Source organism: Saccostrea cucullata, unplaced genomic scaffold, assembly GCF_032062105.1.
Source record: "Saccostrea cucullata isolate Sc308-1 unplaced genomic scaffold, CSIRO_AGI_Scuc_v1 ctg2141, whole genome shotgun sequence".
In the NCBI taxonomy this organism is placed as follows: domain Eukaryota; kingdom Metazoa; phylum Mollusca; class Bivalvia; order Ostreida; family Ostreidae; genus Saccostrea; species Saccostrea cuccullata.
The window spans coordinates 42,316-52,660 of record NW_026934124.1 but is presented as its reverse complement, the minus strand read 5'-3'; the positions used below and the strand labels follow the sequence as shown (position 1 = coordinate 52,660).

General features: G+C 33.0%; 1 long non-coding RNA gene across 1 annotated transcript; it reads left to right on the top strand.

Annotated features, from left to right (window-relative positions):
* The first annotated feature begins 637 nt into the window (after nucleotides 1–637).
* LOC134239982 (uncharacterized) lies at nucleotides 638–7,611 on the top strand. Its single transcript, XR_009986329.1, has 3 exons — nucleotides 638–1,045; nucleotides 6,072–6,147; nucleotides 7,351–7,611. It is a non-coding gene; the product is annotated as an uncharacterized LOC134239982 (long non-coding RNA).
* The last annotated feature ends 2,734 nt before the right edge of the window (nucleotides 7,612–10,345 follow it).

Sequence of the window (10,345 nt, the reverse complement as noted above, 5' to 3'; positions counted from 1 at the left end):
GTCACTGATGATTCTAATTGTCCATTCTTGTCACGTGTCCATGTTGGCAAGAATTCTGGAGACCTTTGACCTTTGACTTGAGGTCATGTGTTGTGTGATGTGGACAATGGAATCCATGGCAACCTCTTAATTGTTTTGTATCAAGCTGTCAACAAAAACAAAGTGTGTTTTTTTTAATATGTTAATAGCATAAGTTTATCAATTAAAGGGAGACAATATGAAAATCTTTTTGACAAAAACATGATTTTTTAAGATAAATCCCAACTCAGAATATCAGGCCTATGGAACCAATAAATAACTAATGGTAATACAGGTAACTCTCGATACCTCGAAGTCCGCGGGACCGAGAGAAAACTTCGAGAGATCAAGAGTTCGAGATTTCAAGAGTCCGGAATTTTCCGGGTTTGTGGACCGATTTTGAAATTAGTCTTACCGGATGTAATAATTGTTATGCATGTTACACATTCTTGGAATGAAAACGACATTTTACCGCGTCGTACACAGCATTGACAAGTACTTCAAACATGATAATTGAATGTTGAACGAAGTTCTGTAAGTATTTGTGCAACAACAGTCGTAATATTGACATTGAAGCTGATTCTGCATTTTTGTCCCCCGCTTGAAAAGTGGGGGATATTAATTTGGGTTTGTCCGTCCGTCCGTCCGTCCGTGTTTACGAGAGTGCATTTATTGGGTATTTTTCATGCCAAGATTGTACTTATTGGGTACTTTTTGCTTATTGGGTATACCCAATAAGAAGTGTCGCTGAATATGCTTAAAACACCCTAATTGGGTATTTGCAGGTTAGTACCCAACAAAACTTGGACACGACGATTTGTCCAAAAAAGTGTCCAAAAAAGTTGCTTTCACGGACGCACCGTGTTTTGTTGTTTCAGTTTTACATTCGGAACTCTAAATTCTCGAGAGTTCCGAAAATCAACTTCCGTTGATCCTGATCATAACAACGTTTGTTTTCATGGAAAAAAAATATGGCGACTAAGAAACACTTGATGTCAACAAGATTTTCTGATTGACAAGAGAAAAGGTAAGTTTATTCGATTAATATTTATTTATTGCTGGGTTCTTGTTTAAGGAAAATAGATTTTAATGTAATTTTTGAAAACAATTGTGCACAAAATTAAAATAGATATATCGGAACAATTAATCCTAAGTTGCACTTATTTGTATTTTGAATTTTCTCTGTCTTTTTAACTCTCTTGAGGGCGAGAAATATTTAGTAAATGATCGTGTATTGTTAGATAATCTTTAATAAATCGAAAGTGTTTATTATTGAATTTTATATCATAACAACTTACTATAGTATGTTTTGACAATGTATAATGAAAAGGGAAATGAAAATTTTAACAATCGTGTGTTCATAAATCAGCTGTAAATTATCGGTTCATGTAGACAGTATTACAATCGCAAAGTGAGCCGAGATGATGATAAATGGGATAATTGACAACAACTAAATACTTGTATATAAGTTTATCTCATCTGATATGTAACTTAAGAGATTCATTGTATTACTGAAAAACTTTCAGTAAAAACAGTGCTTCTTTCTGTCTTTGATTTTGACTGAGTATCTGCTTTATTTTGATTTTTCTTTAATTATTGTTTTTGTCATTTGTTTTAATTAATTTAAAACAATACTGAAATTGATATAGGGCTACTATGACTATTTCACATGATGGGTGTGTAATTAGCATTGCGCTACACCCGAGGCTTCCATTTTTGAGGATGGGGCTAGTGGTTTTCTGCACTGAGGAATCCCCTTTGGCTATTAGGAATTATAAAATACACATGTAATACATGAAAAGCACCACCGGTATTTTCACTCTTTTTTGCTATTAAATTCCCTAATATGGAAGTATTCCAGACAGCATCCTCATATTATCCATAAATTTCCACAACTGCATCCATTTTGCAGTACTACAAGGCTGATTTACTAAAAAAAAAACGATCTTTTATTTCCTAATTTGAATTCCCCCTTTCCTTTAATTAATATAGCAATATTTGCATGTACATATATGCCTCACAGATATCTCAATATTAAATTATATACATTTACTCAATCAGCTCAATGATAAGTGTCATGCAATTATGTTGCGCTTTTTTTATTTAAAGCCATATATGACGTAACTGATAAAAAATATATTTTTGAAAAATACAAAATTAAGTAAAGAAATATAGTTAATACATTTAAATTAAAGCTTTTCATACAATTCGGAGCGCGGAGAACACCTCGTTTTATCTAATAATACGATTTTATCTTCTCTGTAATGTGTTATTTAAATCTTCTGTATTTTCTTCCAAGTCGGAGAAAATTCCGAGAATCCAAATTAAATTTTGATATCTTTATAACGCAATCGACTTAGATTTTGTAATTTACGGAAAATTTCTATCTTTATCATGTTTATATAAAGTAATGATACAAATTATAAGTTCTTATAATTTTAGTTTAATAATTTTCATTGTACATACGCCATATTGCTTTAAATGATTCAAGATGAAAACAAAATGATTTTTGCTTCGTTTTAATTAGACGAACTAGTGAATGACCAGAGAAGGAATATTTAAAATCTTTTTTCATTTTTTTTTAAATCATTAATTTATATATTTTATATAATTGAATTTTACAAGCGAAAATTAAATTAAACTTTTATTTTAAAAAGAATCATCTGTAGTTAATACCCAGGGGCCCGATTCATCAAAGGTCGTACGCCCAGTCGTAGCGCTACGCCGGCGTAAAGTCGGACTAGCACGAATATTTGTTTCATTAAAGAGCGTATCGTTACACCTGACTAAATTTAGGCCAAAATTTTACGTCTACTCATGGGTAGGCGTAAGTTAGGGCGTAAAGTTAAAATAAGGCCTTTTTATAAATTTTAGCGAGTTCTAAAGAAAAAGTAAGGTTCCTTGATAGTTAAGTTCAAGAATGAATTATTCCCAATTTTTTTTTTCTCAGACAAACATTGATGCAGAAGACATCTTTAGTTTTCATAATTTTGTTTAAAAGAACAAATCTTACATAGTATAAGATAATCTGAGCGCATATAAAGCACATATAAGATGAAAATATACATGTTTTTGATTTCCTGCATTACTTACATTTTAATGAAAACAAAATAAAGAGTAGCTGTAACTAAATTTTAAAGACAGAGACCACACAAGCAGAGAATTTTTGTAAGAATATCTTTGTAGTCATTTTTCCAAACATCTCTCTCTCTCTATCTCTCTCTCTCTGCGTACTTTTAAAACGGTACATCACATTTAATCTGCAGATAGTGAAGAATTTTTTTCTATAACTGAACAATTATGAATCAATTGAATTGACAAAAAATTAACAGAGAGCATTATCTTACATGTACCATAGTAGCAAACGTGTAAAATTTATTTCTTGACTCAAACTTTGTTCATATGTAAACCATTTGCATTTTGTTTTCATTATTTTTGCTTGCATATACATTTCTTATTAAAATTTTTAAATCTTATTCTGTCTCAAACTTAACTAGGGCTAATTGTAACGGGAACCGTTACAGATGTTCCCCAAACGCTCCCCAACTCCCTTTTGGTGCCATACTCCCTTTAAGCTTCATTAAAAACAACAAACTCTATGCATTTTACACTTTAACAACGTTTCCCTGAAGTATACCGAGTATATTCAAATGTTAGCATTTGCACGCGTGCACATGTAAATGCATGTGCGTAATGACCATATTCTCTTGTCTACACTATCTATATACATTAATATAATAAAATAATAAAGCATTTAATCCAAAAGTATTAAAAAATACGCTTCATCAAGTGTATTTTTGATTTTATCCATCTCATGTGCATGCACGTGCATGCATGTGCATGATGACCTTACCTTTTTGTAGGAATCCACTATGTCTATCTATGTTCTAAATCCCATCCTGTTTGGTTGAAAATCAAAGGAGTTATACCCATTTAAAGTTTAAGCCAATCAGATTGCAGCGCACGTGCATGCGCGTGTTTTCATGATACCTACTATATATTATATTGTAGTATATCCTAATGCATGACTATGTTTAAAATTTCAAAGCATTTCGTCAAAAAACGAAAGAGATATTTAAATCTTTGTTTCAGCCAATCAGAGGGAAGCGCACGTGCATGCACGTGAGTTCGTGCTAATTTGAACATGTCATATTATCTAGACTATAAATATATCCTTATAGAATGAGTTTCAAAGCATTTCAATAAAAAATGTAAAAGTTATGGCTATAATAAGTATATCAGTCATTTCACTCATTTCACGCGCACGCACGTGCATGCGTATGCGCGCAAAATGACCTTCGTTGTGCACACCTACACTTGACACCTATTAACCCTAAAAAGGTTTTAACTTAGTTGGGTGAACAGTTTCTGAGAACACTCGCGGACAAAAAAAGTACCGGAGAACAAAGAAGAAAAAAAAGAATAATAATAATAATAATAATAATAAGAAACCGAGTAAAAACAATATGTTCCCAAACTCCGTTTGGGGAACATAATTATTAGTATTTGTCAGTAGAATCAGTATTTATCGAATCATGAAATTTATTATCAAAGGCGAAGTTATAAACCTGTATCAATTTCGGGAAGAGGGGGTTTGGCTGTAATTAAATTTCCAAAATGAATAGTTTTGCTTAATTCCGAAATACAAGTACATGTTCTGTGACCTTTTCATCCTTTCAATTTATTAGACTTTTATTATTGAAATATTGTAAAAAACTAAAATTGGTTTCTTAAAAGATGCATGTCTCTTACATAACACTATATACCCATGCATGTTTCAATTAGTGCAAGTATTAATTTATCTATAACTTGTGTTATTGCAGCCCGGAGGACCGGGCTGCTCTATACATATAAGTTTAAGTGTTGGTGTATGGGGATTGGGGTGGGAGTAGTTATTTAGAATTAAAGGTTTTCTAAACATTGAAAAGACTGTTTATCAGAATGGTCTTTCAGTTTATAAATTACGAGATACATAATATAATTACTTCCATAAAGTGAATCTGTAAAAATATATACGTTTTTCATATATATAGTTGCTTATCATTTTCTATCGAAAAAACGACAGATCCTTTTTTTAGAACATCGAATTTTACTTCTCGGATAAAAACGTACTCTGCACAGTTCGTGTTTTATATTATAAAATTGAAAATAATACATTTTTAGATATAGGTGATGCGTGTGTCTAACTTGAATTTATACTTTATACAGCCAACATTTACTTGAGGAATTGATCAAGTTTAAAATGGTATCGTTTTTTAATAATTTTTATCCGACTTTAAGTTCGACTATCGTCTCCATCAATTAGACGCATGCGTTTTCACTCATATCGAAGTGGTTTGATGATCAAGACTCATTTTCATTGTTTACTTTATATATTTCCCGGGCGACTATTGATGGTTACATCAATGTTTTCTTGTTCTGTACTTTGACGTGCTACAATTTATACATGTTTGTACGCTTTGGGCAATGTTTATGTTTTTGCGCCTGCGCAATGCAATGTTGTCAAGCACTTGGTCCTGTGACTAAGCGTATCTTTTACGACTAGACTTACGCCACTTGGTGAAACGCAAATTACGCCCGACTAAATTTTGGCGTAATCCCCGGAAGTACGCCAAAGTTAAGGCTTAACTTTACGACTTTTGATGAAACGGGCCCCTGACTTTTTTCACGATGAACTTTTTTCAATGTATACTTTTTAATTTTTGCCTCTATATTTGGGCTTGTCACTTTTTACTCGGGGATAGTAACTTTATTGCCACAAAGCTGTGGATTAGTACTTTGATTTCCTTTATTGCACAGCGATGACTATGATTCAATAGCACAAAAAGCTAATGGGTTTACGTATGTGAATTTATATGATTAATGCTAACTTGTGATTTTAGGATAACTGCAGATAATGATTCCTTTTTTCCATTGATACTACATAAATATTTTCCTAAGTATTATGTTACAATAAATTGGTTTAGATTTTTTTTTTATATAAAAGTAATCAATGATTACAATGGAAATTAAAACCATAATCATGCTCATTGAGGATTTTCAATATGTAACAGGTCAAACAGGAACTTCAATTGTGAACATTGCAGAGAACACACTCATCAGAAGATGACCCTCAGAAATAGGACAATTGTAAGTAATCAGTAAAATGAACAGGAATACTTCATGCCAACCATAAGATTTTTAGAGACATTTTCGCTCCTTAAATTAGAAGAGATAGAGGGAAAAACTTGTACATACTAAATAACTACTAGGCAACCAACCTTTAACTGCAGGAAAGCTTTGCCATCGACTTCTTTTACGCCATAGCATCTAGTCATTACCTACATAAAACCTCTTTGGTATTCATGTTAAGTTTGAGAAAGTACCTTAGTATTTTTTCTAGTGTTTGCCAACATTTTCATGCACACTGTTTGCTTGTTTGTACTATCATTTTATTTTAAATTCTTCAGATGCCCTTTACCTTTGCCAGTTTAGAATCATTTGTTTTAAGGGCATCTGAGGGTTGGTTCCAAAACTTAATTAATTGTAAAGTAAATACTGGGGTACTATACGGTCATAGGTTATGTTAATACATGTATAACAATTTTGTTATGATAGAGGTGGCATACAGGAAAAGAAATAATACTAGATATCACTTCAAAGGAATAAAACAGCTTCATCTTGTAGCTGTATTTTATTTAAGGAACACTACTTCATGTCTGATGTGCTGAAAGTTTTTCATAATCTGTTTGACTGTAATTTTTCATATTTTCAACTTCTATCCAGCGTAGTCAATTTTAATTAAATTTTGTGCAAAGCATACCCCAGGAAGGGGGGATGGAGTTTCAAGTGTGTCTCTGTCCCTGTCAATATAATTTCAAAGCAGTTAGTAAGGTTTGGGTCAATTTTAAATCCTCTTTAGCGAACCATTGGGCAAAAAACAATACTAATGTGAAAGCTTTATCATTAAGTGTAGAAATGTTTTAGATTACATTAGAAGTCTAAAATTTGCAAGGAATAGGTGTAAAACCTTTTTTAAAATCTACTTCTTAACAATCAGAAACTAACATACTGTCTAATTAATATGCAACATCGTTTTGTGTGTTGAATGATGATTCCATTTTGATAGAATTATGGCAGATGGGGGCTAGGATGAAGATGCAGTTAGACATAGAAGAAAAAAAAGAGTTGATAGAATTTAGTTTTTCTTCCATTTTATTTATCAATACATATTTCTGAATAAGAAATATACTTCTACTTCTTGGTTGGGTTTGATCAACATAAAGGGTGATCTTGCTGTAGTCAAGAAAAACATGTTTTATACGGCAAAGAAATGCCTTTATCTAATTGCAGAATGAATAAAATGGACAGAGGCAGAACTGAAGGAGATGCATGAAATGAGGAATATTTCAAAGATTGCCTGAGCATAACCACTGCTACTGGATAAGCATATATCAATATAAAAGAGCAGGGTCAATGGAGGTATCATACAGTATAGGCCATGAGAGACCCTGAAGAAGAAAGTATTGAACAGAAACAAAAATAAAACCATTTTGACATTTATTGAAATATAGGATCAAAGTCTTACATGTAAAATTTGGGCATATAATGACTTTTCTCCAGCTCTAAGACTTATAACAGTGATGATTTAATTGAATATCTTTATCCCGATTTGTCGAAAAGATTTGGACATAGTGCCTCAATTATTTTAAAGTTTTGATACAACGAATTCATTCATTGTACTTGTAACTGAGTTTTCTCAGTGACACTGTTTTATCGGCTTCGAAACTAAGTTTGTGATTTCCAAACCAGATTAATGAGATCGTGTAATATCTTTTAACATCGGTGACTATTTAATCCATTCTTTTACATCTCAGAAGTATTTTTATTGTTACAGGGAAAATATGCATTGTACATGTATCTGTAATAAACAGACTTATAGAAAATTTCCATATAATACAACACAATCTTAGCAACTGAAGGCAAAATTTTATCAAGGGTGTGATCTATTTATCGATATGGTTTTCAGCATCTTGCTCTACCTGTAATGACTTGCTCCAAGTTCCAATATTAAAATTTAAATTTTGCAAACATGATTATAAAATTCTTTAAAAGCCAAATAGTTTAGGCACAAAATGCTTATATATTTCCTATTATTTGTAAAGTGTACACTGAATGAGATGTGGAATGTTAGAATTAAAGTATTGAATATGTTTTGGACTTATGTATGCTTATGCAGATAAATTTGAATTCAACTAGGGAAGGTAAATGTCATACTTATTGGGTTTGCAATCTAATGCAAGAGTATAAATATCCAAGACAAATTTGACAATTTTAATGAAGGGTATAAGTAACCCAAGAAGAATTGGACAGGTAAACATCACCTGTTCGGTTTTATTTTAATGTTGGGATGTAGTATCCAAGAAGAGTTGAACCAATGTCCAATACCTATTGGGTTTTCTTTCTTATGAAAAAAAAATTGAGTAACCCAAGAAGAATGTCCAATACCTTTTAGTTTATATTCTATTGAAGGGATGAAGATATCCAAGAGGAATTGGACAGGTGTCCATTACATGTTGGGTACTATTCTGATGAGGGGATTATCAAGAAACCCAAGAATTAGACAAGTGTCCATTGCCTGTTGGGTGGGATGTAGTAATCCAAGAGGAGTTGGACGGATGTCCATTACCTGTTGGATGGTATTCTGATGAAACAATTTCAGAAACCCAAGAAGAATTGGACAAGTGTCCATTACCTGTTGGGTGAGATTTAGATATCCAAGAGGAGTTGGGCAGGTGTCCATTACCTGTTGGGTGGTATTTTGATGAAACAATTCAAGAAACCCAAGAAGAATTGGACAAGTGTCCATTACCTGTTGGGTTGGACGTAGATATCCAAGAGGAGTTGGACAGGTGTCCATTACCTGTTGGGTTGTATTTTATGAGGAGATTCAAGAAACCCAAGAATTAGACAAGTGTCCATTGCCTGTTGGGTGGGATGTAGATATCCAAGAGGAGTTGGACGGATGTCCATTACCTGTTGGGTGGTATTCTGATGAAACAATTCAAGAAACCCAAGAAGAATTGGACAAGTGTCCATTACCTGTTGGGTGGGATGTAGATATCCAAGAGGAGTTGGACAGGTGTCCATTACCTGTTTGGTTGTATTTTGATTATGCAATTCAAGAAACCCAAGAATTAGACAAGTGTCCATTGCCTGTTGGGTGGGATGTAGATATCCAATAGGAATTGGACAGATGTCCATTACCTGTTGGGTGGTATTCTGATGAAACAATTCAAGAAACCCAAGAAGAATTGGACAAGTGTCCATTACCTGTTGGGTGGGATGAAGATATCCAAGAGGAGTTAGACAGGTGTCCATTACCTGTTGGGTTGTATTTTGATGAGGAGATTCAAGAAACCCAAATAGAATTGGACAATGTACACATGTTCAATTGTTCTTGGGTAGTTTAATCCCTTCGTCAAAATACAACCCAACAGGTATAGGACACCTGTCCAATGCCTGTAGGATACCTTCATTCTGTCAAACATGTAATGGGCATTTGCTTATTATTAATTGGTCATGACTCAAAAAGGTTTCTCCTTAAATACTTAATTTTGTTATTCAAGAAAGGTTGAACAGAGTCTGAGATGTGTTGAGTTGTGTTTTCACAATTCATTTTTTTTTTGCACTTAGGTATTCATATATTTTAATATTAGTTATTTTGAAATATACAGGTGTTTATCCTTATTGCTAAGAACAAATTAGTTTGGTGACACAATAAAAGAGCTATATCACAGAAATTGACAAAAATATGGGTTCAAAACCAAAGGTTTTCAGTCTTGTCTTAATTTACCAGCAAACATTAAATATATAATAAATTTGAAATGAATAAAAAACAATAAGAAAAAACCCAATAAAATACGGACACGAGGATTAATATCCAATAAGATTTGAACAGTAACTACCCAAATAATGCTCTCTCGTGTGTACACTTTTTTTGTATCCAATAAGCAGTATCCAATAGGACTTGGACTTGATGTACCCAATATATAACCAAATGTGTGTCCGTCCGTCTGTCCGTCCGTCCGTCCGTCCGTCCGTCTTTCTGTCTGTCTGTAACGCTTTCGTTTCCACACGACATCTCGAGAACCCTTTGAGCTTTTGCAATGAAATTTAGCATAGCAACTCCCTATGGACTAAAGAAGACCCCTATTGATTTTGAGGTCAAAAGGTCAAAGGTCAAGGTCATAAATAAGCAAATTCTCTCTGTTAAAACACTTTCGTTTCCACACGATATCTCTAGAACCATTTGAGCTATCGCAATGAAATTTTACATAACAACTCC